At 34.5% G+C, this 13,729-nt stretch overlaps 2 non-coding genes across 2 annotated transcripts; both read left to right on the forward strand.

Annotated features, from left to right (window-relative positions):
- Window positions 1-1,050: 1,050 nt before the first annotated feature.
- Window positions 1,051-1,154, forward strand: LOC112745109 (small nucleolar RNA R71). Its single transcript, XR_003173053.1, has one exon. It is a non-coding gene; the product is annotated as a small nucleolar RNA R71 (small nucleolar RNA).
- A 7,704-nt stretch (window positions 1,155-8,858) lies between these two features.
- LOC112745364 (small nucleolar RNA R71) lies at window positions 8,859-8,962 on the forward strand. The gene has a single exon (XR_003173296.1). It is a non-coding gene; the product is annotated as a small nucleolar RNA R71 (small nucleolar RNA).
- Window positions 8,963-13,729: the final 4,767 nt, after the last annotated feature.

A 13,729-nucleotide genomic window follows, 5' to 3' on the forward strand; every position in this document is an offset into this window, starting at 1 on the left:
GTTCAACTCTGGTTTGTGACTTGTTTCTGGCGTTTAACTCCAGGTAGCAGCGTAGAACTGGTGTTCAACGCCCTTTTACGTCATCTAAACTCGGCCAAAGTATGGACTATTATACATTGCTGGAAAGCCTTGGATGTCTACTTTCCAACGCAATTAAAAGCCCGCCATTTTGAGTTCTGTAGCTCCATAAAATCCACTTTGAGTGTAGGGAGGTCAGAATCCAACAGCATCAGCAGTCCTTCTTCAACCTCTGAATCTGATTTTTGCTCAAGTCCCTCAATTTCAGCCAGAAAATACCTGAAATCACAGAAAAATACACAAACTCATAGTAAAGTCCAGAAATGTGAATTTAACATAAAAACTAATGAAAACATCCCTAAAAGTAACTAGATCCTACTAAAAACATACTAAAAACAATGCCAAAAAGCGTACAAATTATTCATGGCCTTAGATAGATCAGAGACTATATTTGCTAAGCTAGATGGATTCTACTCAGAATTCTCTGTTTGTTGTTGAGTGGATGATGGAAAAGGCTTGCTATTGCTAAACCTGTTTCTTCCACCATTATTAAAGCCTTGTTGAGGCTTTTGTTGATCCTTCCATGAGAAATTTGGATGATTTCTCCATGAGGGATTATAGGTGTTTCCATAGGGTTCACCCATGTAATTCACCTCTGCTATTGCAGGGTTCTCGGGATCATAAGCTTCTTCTTCAGAAGATGCCTCTTTAGTACTGTTGGATGATTCCTTCAATCCATTCAGACTCTGAGAGATCATATTGACTTGCTGAGTCAATATTTTATTCTGAGCCAATATGGCATTCAGAGTATCAATTTCAAGAACTCCCTTCCTCTGAGGCATCTCATTACTCATAGGATTCCTTTCAAAAGTGTACATGAACTGGTTATTTGCAACCATGTCAATGAGTTCTTGAGCTTCTGCAGGCGTTTTCTTTAGGTGAATGGATCCACCTGCAGAATGGTCTAATGACATCTTTGATAATTCAGACGGATCATCATAGAATATATCTAGGATGGTCCATTCTGAAAGCATGTCAGAATGACACTTTTTGGTCAGTTCCTTGTATCTCTCCCAAGCTTCATAGAGGGATTCACCTTCCTTCTATTTGAAGGTTTGAACATCCACTCTAAGCTTACTAAGCTTTTGAGGAAGGAAGAACTTGGCTAAGAAAGCCGTGACAAGCTTATCCCAAGAGTTCAAGCTATCTTTAGGTTGAGAGTCCAACCATACTCTAGCTCTGTCTCTTACATCAAACGGGAAAAGCATAAGCCTGTAGACCTCGGGATCAACCCCATTGGTCTTAACAGTATCACAGATCTGTAAGAATTCAGTTAAGAACTGAAAAGGATCTTCAGATGAAAGTCCATGAAACTTGCAGTTCTGTTGCATCACAGAAACTAGTTGAGGTTTAAGCTCAAAATTGTTTGCTCCAATGGCAGGGATTGAGATGCTTCTTCCATGTAAATTGGAATTTGGTGCAGTAAAGTCACCAAGCATCTTCCTTGCATTGTTATTATTTTTGGCCATGTCTCCTTCTTTTTTAAAAATTTCTGTCAAATTTTCTCCAGAGAGTTGTGCTTTAGCTTCCCTTAGCTTCCTCTTCAGAGTCCTTTCAGGTTCAGGATCAGCTTCAACAAGAATGTTCTTATCCTTGTTCCTGCTCATATGAAAAAGAAGAAAACAGAAAAGAAAATATGGAATCTTCTATGTCACAGTATAGAGATTCCTTTACGTGAGTAGAAGAAGATAAGAATAGAAGAAGGAAAAGATGAGAATCCAAACACAAGGGTGAGGAGTGGGTTCGAATTCTTAGATGAAGAGGAGTGTTAGTAAATAAATAAATAATTAGAAGGAGATGAGGGAGAAGAATTTTCAAAAATTAGATAAATTAAAATAAAAATATTTTTGTTTTTAATTTAAAATCAAAGTTAGAATTCAAAAATAAGAAGGAAAAATGAAACTAATTTAAATTGAGATTTAAAACAATTAGTTAATTAAAAAGGAATTTTGAAAAAGAGGAAGGTAATTTTCGAAAATTAAAGAGATAATTAGTTAGATAGTTTTGAAAAAGATATGATTGAAATAGTAAACTTTTAAAATCAAACAAAAAGTCAAGTAGTTAATTGAAAAAGAATTGAAAATCAATTTTTGAAAAGATAAGAAGTTAGAAAAGAAGTTAGAAAAGATTTTGAAATAAATTTTGAAAAAGATGTGATTGAAATTTATTTTGAAAAAGATTTGAAAAAGAAATTTAAAAAGATTTGATTTTGAAAACTAAAGTTGATTACTTGACTAACAAGAAACAAAAAGATATGATTTTAAAATTTAAAGATTGAACCTTTCTTGATAGGCAAGTAACAAACTTAAAAATTTTGAATCAATCACATTAATTGTTAGCATTAATTTTGAAAATATGAATTAGAAATAAGAAAAAGATTTTGAAAATCAATCATAAAGTTTTCGAAAATATAAAAGAAAAATGAAAAAAAGATTTGACTTTTGAAAAAGATTTGAAAAAGATAGAATTTTAAATTGAAAATTTGATTTGACTCATAAGAAACAACTAAATTTTAAAAAGTTTTGAAAAAGTCAACTCAAATTTTCGAAAATTTATGAGTGAAAAAGGGAAATATATTTTTTTATTTTTGAATTTTTAATGATGAAAGAGAAAAACATCAAAAAGGCTCAATGCATGAAAATTTTGGATCAAAACACATGATGCATGCAAGAACACTATGAATGTCAAGATGAACACCAAGAACACTTTGAATGTCAAGATGAACACCAAGAACTTATTTTTGAAAATTTTGAAGAAAAGAAAAATATGCAAGACACCAAACTTAGAAATTTTCAAACTTTAGACACTAACAAATTGAAAATGCACATGAAAAACAAGAAAAGATGCAAAACATGAAAATGCAAAGATCAAACATGGAAATTCATCAAGAACAACTTGAAGATCATGAAGAATGCATTGCATGAATTTTCGAAAATGCAAGAAAAATAACAACATGCAATTGACACCAAACTTAAAATTTGACACTAGACTCAAACAAGAAACATAAAATTTTTGGTTTTTATGATTTTATAAGAATTTTTTTGGTTTTTTTCGAAAATTATTTTGGGAAAAACGAAAAAGAAGAAATTTTTTATATATTATTTTTGAAAATAAAAAATAAAAAATAAAAAAGCTTAAAAATAGAATAAAATTACCTAATCTGAACAACAAGATGAACCGTCAGTTGTCCAAACTCGAACAATCCCTGGCAACGGCGCCAAAAACTTGGTGTTGTTGCCGGACCAAAAACTTGGCGCTAATGTTACCGGAAACAGATGCGAAATTGTTGTTCGTTCCATCCCCGGCAACGGCGCCAAAAACTTGGTGCGCAGAAATCGTGATGGTTCATTCCTTGGTAACGGCGCTAAAAACTTAATACGCACGTTCATAATCTTAGTTCTTTGTCACAACTTCGCACAACTAACCAGCAAGTGCACTGGGTCGTCCAAGTAATAAACCTTACGTGAGTAAGGGTCGATCTCACGGAGATTGTCGGCTTGAAGCAAGCTATGGTCATCTTGCAAATCTCAGTCAGGCAGATTCATATGGTTATGGATATTTGATAATTAAAATATAATTAAAATATAAATAAAACGTAAATTAAAGATAGAGATACTTATGTAATTCATTGGTGAGAGTTTCAGATAAGCGTATGAAGATGCTTGTTCCTCCTGAACCTCTGCTTTCCTATTGTCTTCATCCAATCATTCATACTCCTTTCTATGGCAAGCTATATGTTAGGCGTCACCGTTTTCAATGGCTACATCCTGTCCTCTTAGTGAAAATGGTCCAATGCGCTGTTACTGCATGGCTAATCATCTGTCGGTTCTCGATCATACTCGAATAGGATCCATTGATCCTTTTGCGTCTGTCACTACGCCCAGCACTCGTGAGTTTGAAGCTCGTCACAGCCATCCCTTCCCAGATCCTACTTGGAATACCAAAGAAAAGGTTTAGACTTTTTGGATCTCAAGAATGGCCGTCCATGGATTCTAACTTATACCACGAAGACTCTGATTAAGGAATCCCAGAGATATTCATTCAATCTAAGGTAGAACGGAAGTGGTTGTCAGGCACGCGTTCATAGGTTGGGAATGATGATGGCTGTCATTATCATCACATTCATATTGAAGTGCGAATGAATATCTTAGAATCAGAATAAGCTTGAATTGAATAGAAAAACGATAGTACTTTGTATTAATTCATGAGGAACAGCAGAGCTTCACACCTTAATCTATGGTGTGTAGAAACTCTACCGTTGAAAATATATAAGTGATAATGGAGTTCATTGGTCTCGGCCCCAGAGGGGAACCAGAGTAACCAAGACTAAAATGATCCGAAGATGTAAATACAATAGTAAAAAGTCCTACTTATACTAAACTAGTTACTAGGGTTTACAGAAATGAGTAAGTGATGTAAAAATCCACTTCCGGGGCCCACTTGGTGTGTGCTTGGGCTGAGCATTGAGCTTTACACGTGTAGAGGCTTCTCTTGGAGTTGAACACCAGTTTATAACCTGTTTCTGGCGTTTAACTCCACTTTGCAACCTATTTCTGGCGTTTAACTCCAGAATGCAACATGGAACTGGCGTTGAACTCCAGTTTGCGTCATCTAAACTCGGACAAAGTATGGACTATTATATATTGCTGGAAATCTCTGGATGTCTACTTTCCAACGCAATTAAAAGCGCGCCATTTGGAGTTCTGTAGCTCCAGAAAATCCACTTTGAGTGTAGGGAGGTCAGAATCCAGTAGCATCTGCAGTTCTTCTTCAACCTCTGAATCTAATTTTTGCTCAAGTCCCTCAATTTCAGCCAGAAAATACCTGAAATCATAGAAAAGCACACAAACTCATAGTAAAGTCCAGAAATGTGATTTTTTATTAAAAACTAAAAAAATATACTAAAAACTAACTAAATCATACTAAAAACTATGTAAAAATAATGCCAAAAAGCGTATAAATTATTCGCTCATCAGTACCCTCACCACACTGTTTTTTCTTTTGTTAAAAAGCTATCTTAATTTCTTATATACATTTTTTTGTTAGGCTTTGGCTGTAAAATTATGGCACACAAGTTTGATTTGTTGGGTTAGTAGTATAAAAATCTCATCAATAATTTTTTTTTTGCTTTTGGTGCACCCCTTTTTTTTAACATGCGATTATTTCTTAATGTTTGTAGGTATTACTAAAAAGTATCATAGCTCAAAAGTTGAGAAGCAGTAGGGATCAAACAAGCTCATATTCAATTACTATTATCAAGGAGTTAGGAAAAATCATTGTTTTTAACTTGTGTTGCTCATGTGATGGAACAAATAGTCTTCCTATAATGTTTCCCATCAAGAACATTTTGATGGACTAGCAGAGAGGATGAGAGAATTTTTTTTGAAGATTCTAAAGATGCTACCAGTTTATAAAAGCTACAGAAGAAAAAAGTAGCACAATTATTGATTCAAAAAACTAAAAGAAAATATTTGTTTCACTAGATATGAGGCATTGACAACTGAAGTAGTCAATGATTTATATGATTTATGCTTTAAGGCACTACACTTTATTCTTTTTTTGTTTTCTTTTGTGTGTGTGTAAGGATGTTAGCATTTGCTTGAATGTTGATTTGTGTTGCTTTAATAGATTAGGCAATTATATATGCTTAAGTAGAACAAATGTTGATTATGTTGTATCAGTTAGTTGATTATGTTGTATTAGTTACTGTATTAAGTAATTATACATCTCAACTGTTGCTTTTATTTTTAAGGTACAGAAATTCACTTTGATATTGGTCTATGTTATCTTGAATTTTATTAAAGCTTTCAATTTTATTCGATGCCTAAAATAATTTGTTCTTCCATATAAATTTTATCAGAGTTCTTATAATGTCAGGTGCATGTAATATATATATATATATATATATAAGTAGAAATTAATGTAATTTTTTAATATCTATGTGAAATATGCTATTTATTTTCATCTCTAAGTGAAAATAATTGTCTTACTGCATATTCAATTTCAAATGCAAAAGTATAACATTACATCTTTATACAAAATCGAATGTTTAATATTTAAAAAAATATTAATTAATCTTGATGAATTAACTACAATATTTTTTTTTCATATTTATAGACCAATAAATCATAACAATGAATATCAAATATATATAAATAATAGTTAGTGTACTAAAATGAAATTCTAAATATTTAAACTGTAAAAGTTCTCGCATTAAATACATAAATAATCAATTCTAATCAGGTGGTATATTAAATCGATGTGCCTTAAATGATACCATACTAATCAATTATAAATTATACCACATTAATCAATTTAAGAGTATAATGTAGTTTATCCTATTTATAACTAAAATTGACAACTCATCAATATACATTTCACTTGGTTTAATAAAAATACAAACTTTATCAATAAGCTATTAACTTCTTCCCAAATTTAACGAGGTACTTCAATAATTTATATAACTTTTTAAGTATTAATACTTTTTGCAAAATATCTTACATAGATAATTATAGAGATAAACAAATAAATAATTATAAAAAATAACAAAAGTCCATCACAGAATTATTTAAATATTTTAAGCAAAATGGTTACAATACAAACACTACTATTATTACCCGCGCGTATGCGAGGGGCTTCTGCTAGTAGGGTAAATAATACCTGCTTCTCATAATTTCATTACCTCTTTTTGGACCACCTCTTTCATGGTTGGATTGAGTTTCCTTTGTGGTTGCACAACTGGTTTAGTATCATCTTCAAGAAGGATCTTGTATATACACTTGGTTGGACTAATCCCCTTTAAATCACTAACGGTCCACCCAAGAGCTGTTTTATGGCTCCTGAGCACTAAAATAAGCGCCTCTTCCTCTTCGGGCTTTAGGGAAGAGCTAATAATCACTGGATATGAATTATTTTCACCCAAGAACACATATTTCAGAGAAGGGGGCAAAGGTTTGAGCTCAAGCTTAGGGACTTCCTCCTCCTTTATTGGCGTGTTCATCAGCTCCTTTTGGGGTGGTGAATCATCAACTTTAACTAATTCATACTCAGAAATAGGATCTAAAATATCATCAAGTACCTCAGCTTCCAGTACCTCTTGAACAAGTGGTTCAATAACATCAATTCTTATACACCCTTCAGAATTATTAGGGTGCTTGAGAACTTCAAAAACATTAAGGACCACCTGTTCTTCATTGACCCTCAGGGTTAATTCACCCTTTTGCAAATCAATCAGAGCTCTTCCTGTAGCTAAAAAGGGTCTACCAAGAATAATAGAGTATTTTACATCCTCTTCCATGTCTAATATAACAAAATCAGCAGGAAAAATAAATGGTCCTACTTTCACAAGTAAATCCTCAACAACACCCACAGATAATTTAATAGAAAGATCAGCAAGTTGAAGAGAAATACGAGTGGGTTTTACCTCCTCAATTTGAAGCTTTTTCATCACTAAAAGTGGCATGAGATTGATGCTAGCTCCAAGATCACATAAAGCTCTCTGAATGGTGACATCTCCAATGGTGCAAGGAATCCCAAAGCTCCCTGGATCCTGCATTTTCTCAGGAAGTGTATGTTGAATAATAGCACTGCATTCCTTGGTTAACACCACGGTTTCTTGCTCCTTCCAATTCCTCTTGTTAGTCAACAATTCTTTCATAAATTTAGCATAAAGAGGCATTTGCTCATGAGCCTCTGCAAAAGGAATGTTGATCTACAACTTCTTGAAGACTTCTAAAAATTTAGAAAATTACTTGTCTTTGGAAGCCTTATGAAGCCTCTGAGGATATGGCATTTTGGGCTTGTATTCAGGAGTCCTTGGCAATGTAGGATAAGAGTGAAGAGAGTCAGGGAATGGGTTATCTGCATGCTTTGGAGGGGCGTGCTCTATTTCTTCCTTCTTCTCCTCTGGAGCTTCTTTTTCAACTAGCTCCTCATTGACCTTGGTCTCAGAACCAGCTACTTTACCACTTCTTAATTGAATAGCCTTGCAATCTTCTCTTGGGTTCACCACTGTATCAGCAGGAAATGTATTTGAAGATCTCTCAGGTATTTGTTATTTAGCCTATTTGCACCTCCAAGTTTCTAATGGAAGCCCTGGTTTCCTGCAGAAAACTCCTCATCATTTCCCAATTAGAATCTTGTTGGGGTTGAGAATTTGCCTACTGAGGTGGTTGTTGTGGATGAGACTGAAATTGGTGGTTATTTTGATTATTCTGTGGAAACCGCCCTAAGAATTATTGTTGAAATTCTGAGATCTCTAAGGTTGATCTCTCCACCCAAATTTTGGGTGATTTCTCCACCCTTGATTATAGGTCTTGGAGTATGGATCATTGTTGGGATTTCTAGGACCACTCCCCATATAATTGACCTGTTCAAAAGAGGATTGAGCATAATCATAATTATCATTTTGCACAAAATTACCTGTCATGTCATAAGGGACCTCTTGAGGTGCATTCTGAGTGTTGACAGCTGAAACTTGCATTCCACTCAACTGTTGAGTAAGTAGATTTATTTGCTAAAACATAAACTTGTTCTGAGTAAGAAGAGCATTAACAGCTTCCACTTCCAACACGCCTCTCTTTTGAGAGGTCTCAGAGTGCAAAGGATTCCTGTTGGAGGAATATAAGTATTGGTTGTTAGCAACCAATTCGATAAGCTCAATAGTCTCTCCCGGTGTCTTCTTCATGTGCAAAGAACCACCTACAGAATTATCCAAGCGCATCTTGGACATTTCACATAAACCCTCATAAAAGATATCCAGCTGAGTCCATTTAGAGAACATGTCTGGAGGGCACTGCCTAGTAAGTAGCTTGAATCTCTCCCAAGCTTCATAAAGGGTCTCACCTTCTTTCTATCTGAAAGTCTAAACCTCCACCCTTAACTTAGTCAGCTTTTGAGGTGGAAAAAATTTAGTCAGAAATCTAGTGACAACCTTGTCCCAAGTATCCAGACTCTCCTTGGGCTGAGAATCTAACCACAGTTTTGCTCTATCCCTCACAGCAAATGGGAAGAGCATGAGTTTGTACACCTCAAGATTCACTCCATTGGTCTTCACAGTATCACAAATCTGCAGAAAATCAGAAATAAATTGATTCTGGTCTTCCTGAGGAAGTCCATAATACTGGAAATTTTGTTGCACAAGAGTGACAAGCTGAGGCTTCAGTTCAAAATTGTTTACAGCTATAGGAGGCACCACAATGCTTTTTCCATAAAGATCTGCATTAGGAGCAGTGTAAGAGCCAAGCACTCTTCTAGGTTCCTCATTCCCATTCAGATTTGCCATATTGGCATTAGCAGCATGATTATGATCCATGTTGGACTCTGCAGCCTTGTACAGTCTTGCTTGTTGTAAACGCCGCCTAAAAGTCCTTTCAGGTTCAAGATCAAAGTCTAATAGAGGTTCCTTGTCCCTATTCCTGCTCATAAATAGAAAAAAGAAAACAAAAGATGGAAATCTCTACATCAGAGTGCAGAGAATTCCCAGTGAGGTAACTTGTGTAAAAGAAATAAAATAAAACAACTAAATAATTAAAGCCGAAAATTTTTGAAAATTAAAAAAAAATAAACAGGAAAATTAAAATAAAAATAACTAGGGAACACCAAACTTAATTTTAGAAATTAAAAAAATATTAGTACTAATTTATTTATTTATTTATTTATTTTTAAACTAAATAATAAAAGAAAAGAGAAAGAAAACGAAACTAGGGAGGGGGTGCTAACGAAAAAAAGAGGAAAATATTAGTGCTAATTTTGTTTTCGAAAATAATAAAGCAACAATTATGTAAAATTAAAACTAAAGTGCCTAATCTAACCAATCAAACAACTAGTAGTTGTTAATTACTATCAATCCCCGGGTTTAGGGTTTAGGGTTTAGGGTTTAGGGTTTAGGGTTTAACCGGCAAGTGCACCGGGTCGTACCAAGTAATACCTCTGGTGAGTGAGGGTCGATCCCACGAGAATTGATGGATCAAGCAACAATGATTGAGTGATTGGCTTAGTTAGACAAATAGAAAATAGTGTTTGAGTGTTCAAAAGCATTAACAGTAAATTGAAAATATCAGAAAGCAAGCAGTAAACAAGTTGTGAAAAATATATATGGAGAAACAGTTAAGGCTTCAGAGTTATCTATTTTTCGGATTGACTTTTTTTACTAACTATTTTAATCATGCAAGATTTAATTCATGGCAAACTATATGTGACTAAACCCTAATTCCTTAGACCTTTTTAGTCTCCTCTAAAATTCATCAACCGCCAATTCCTTGGTCACTTAATTCCAATTAGAGGGTGAAGTTCAATTCTAGTTTATATGTCATAGAAATCCTAATTACCCAAATATAAGAGGATTATATGTCACGTATCCTGTTAAGTACAGATAATTAGAAATTTAGGAAAATATGTTTTCAAGCTGTTGTTCAAGTAAAGAGCTTTTCCAAGTTATACAAGAACTCAATTAGAAAGAGGGTCATACTTCCGTTCCACCCAAATTCATAAGATAAATAACGAAAATAATTCTTGAATTATAAATCAATACATGAATTAAAATAGAAAAATAATAGTATCAATCCATACAATAAACAGAGCTCCTAACCTTAACAGTGGAAGTTTAGTTGCTCATGATTCAGAGAGAAAACTAGGATTCAGAAAAACTGTAAATTGCGGAATGAGGTAGAAGAGAAGAGGAGTCCGAAGGGCTGATTCTTTTTCCTTTTATATCTAATCCTAATTAATGTAAAATATATTTTCTAAAACTAAAATAATATATTTTCCTAATTATAAATAAAAGTTGAATCAAAATTAATTTGATTGATCCGTGCAAGGCTTGAGGAGCGTGGGGACCATTGGATTCATTAAGCTCCACGCTAAACTTGGCCTTTTCCAAGTTCAATGTGGAGAAGGCAGCGTGGTCTTTAGCGTGTTCCTTTGAATCAACACTGAACTTGGCTTTTTCCAAGTTCAGCGTGGAGAAGGCAGCGAGTGCTTCCCTGGGAGTTCTCAAATCCACGCTGAACTTGGCAGGAACCAAGTTCAACATGAAGGATGCAGAGGTTGCTGGAGAAGAAATGTGAACTATTATATATCGTTGGAAAGCCCTGGAAGTTAGCTTTCCAATGCTACTGGAATTACGTCGATTGAACCTCTGTAGCTCAAGCTATTCCGGTTTGAGTGCAAGGAAGTCAGGATTGACAGCATCATTTGCTTTCTCCCTTTTCTGCTACAAAACTCCGTCAAATCCCTCCGAATGCTACTTGAAATAAATAAAATTGTACACAACTCAAAGTAGCATCCATAGTGGCTAAAAGATATTTAAATTTTGATTAAACTTAGCAATTCAAGTGCAAATTCACAAGGAAAAGATAGATAAGATGCTCACGCATCACATAACACCCTTTTTACCTTTCCGTCTTTGTTTTATAGGATTGCAACTATTTTTCTAGCTACCTTTTAACTCTTTTCTATCATAATTTTTGTGCTCTTAGTGACTGAAAATTTCAGAGGTGCAGTTTTTATATTTTTCTTCACTTTTTGTGACGTTTAAAGCTTGAACTTAAACCCCAAGCGCTTCTATGCTTCCGGATGTTTTCACACAAAATCCAGAGATACAACAGTATATTACACATATTTAGTAAGCCAAAACAGTGGTAACTCACAAATTTCTAGAAATTCAAAACAAGTATAAATTCATCACAAAGTGGCTCATATAAGTACCGAAAATAAGCACAACCATACTCTAACTAATCCTAAACCTTATCTCTTATGTAATTCAGTTAGTAAACCTTTCTCACACTAGAAAACATGCATACAAGGGCAAAAACACAGCTGGTGGTGGTGAGTTTCATTTTTGGGCCTAAAGTGTCGCAAAACGTCGAAATTCAACCACTGTGAGCTCGAAACTCCTTAACTCCTTAGGCGTGCTCCATGGGTGCTTCAAGAGGAGTTCTCTATACATGGAAGAGAGTAAGGATTCATCATGGATACTATTTTTTTAGAAGAAAAAGAAAAGGAGAAAGAACAAGAGTTTACCTAGCCGAAATTCGGTATAAACGCAAAGATTGGCGAAAATGGACAAGAGTTTGTGCTTGTATAGTTTGAGTCCTTTAAGAACACTTGAAGAATAGTGTATGAATGGTGAGATAAGGGGCTGAAAATGCAGGTAGTATGTGCAGAATTTTCTCTGTTTCTCCTCTCTCACTCACAGTTCTTATCTCTCTCTTTATAGTAAAATGTTATTGAATTTTTGCTTGGTAATTGTCTTAAATAAAATTTGAAGTCTAACCTAGTTAAATGTGGTAAAAGAGGGCTGAAAAAATTAGAGATAAATTGGCTGATAGCAAGAGAGAAGGGGCGTGATTTTGAGGAAACACAGTTAGCATCATAATGACGTGTTTATCTGCAGTTAACCGCGGTTAATTACTCATAGTTAAAAATACAACAAAGAGGGGTGAAAAGAGGGAGGCTAAGTTACTTGGGTAGCAAGCAAGAAGATTTGGAGTCTCTAAGAGTTGTTTGCGGAATACTAGCTGAAAATTCGGTTCGGGTAACTTTTACCGTATGGTAGAATAATTAATGGCTAATATTTATTCTTAAAGGAGTAAATAATGAATGGATGACTAAAATAAATCTTGAGGCACATTTAGATGGGTAAAAATTATTTTGACCACTGATTTTGAGGTTTTCAGTTACTAGAGTTTTTCTCAACACACGCAAAACCGTCACTAAAAGTGAATTTCCAGCTCAAAAAGACTCTAGTGAGAAAAATAAACCAATGGTAAGCTAATAATTATTATTTATTAGTCAAACTTGACTTAGGAGATAATTACCCTCATAAAGTCAATTTTGACCTTATTAATGGTCTTTTTCTATTCAATTTTTTATTTTTTCTTTAATTAATTTTTTTTATCATTGGGCTAGCCTCACTATTTCTTGTTGGGCCGTGAGTCGAGATTTTGTGAAATAAATTTTAAAATAACCAGAAAAATATGTTTACCAAAAATCGGGTTCTTACAACACACCCTTGTATTTGCCATACAAATGTGTCCCGTCGACCGAAACAAACGGTTAAAAGCTTCGATACACGGGAGAAGGCCCAAAACACCTTATCAAGCTGGCTAAAATTTCTGTCAATCATGTTTTCATTGTAGTGTGGAACTGCGACACAATCATGTATGGTACAAAGAAGGCAATCGGACAAAGCTTGTAACAGAATGAAAATCTTGTTATACGACTCTTCCCAATCGCCATAAATCTGAGCAATCGTCTTCTGCTTTGTCATCTACACCTTTTGATATGATTGCTTGAAATGTAACTTTGTTGCACTGCACTTTGCAACACTGGGATGGATATAGATGGATCAACATATATAATTGGTAGGATAACAATGCAAATCAAACTGCCATCCAATTGAGTCTGATCTTGAGACGTAGTTGGAGGCAAACAAGTATGTGCCCCCCAAACCTCCGCACCTCCCTACAAGAGAACTCATAAATTTAAACATCTAAGATATACCCTAATATACATTAATTTAATTCTATAATCTGATAATACAACATTTAGCAGTAATTCAGATTCTGTCGAAGTGCTACACGAAAACTCCATGGACACCCAGCGAAAGATTACTTGCATCGACAATGGTATTTTAGCCTATCCGACTCCA

Source organism: Arachis hypogaea, chromosome 14 (genome assembly GCF_003086295.3).
Source record: "Arachis hypogaea cultivar Tifrunner chromosome 14, arahy.Tifrunner.gnm2.J5K5, whole genome shotgun sequence".
Lineage (NCBI taxonomy): Eukaryota > Viridiplantae > Streptophyta > Magnoliopsida > Fabales > Fabaceae > Arachis > Arachis hypogaea.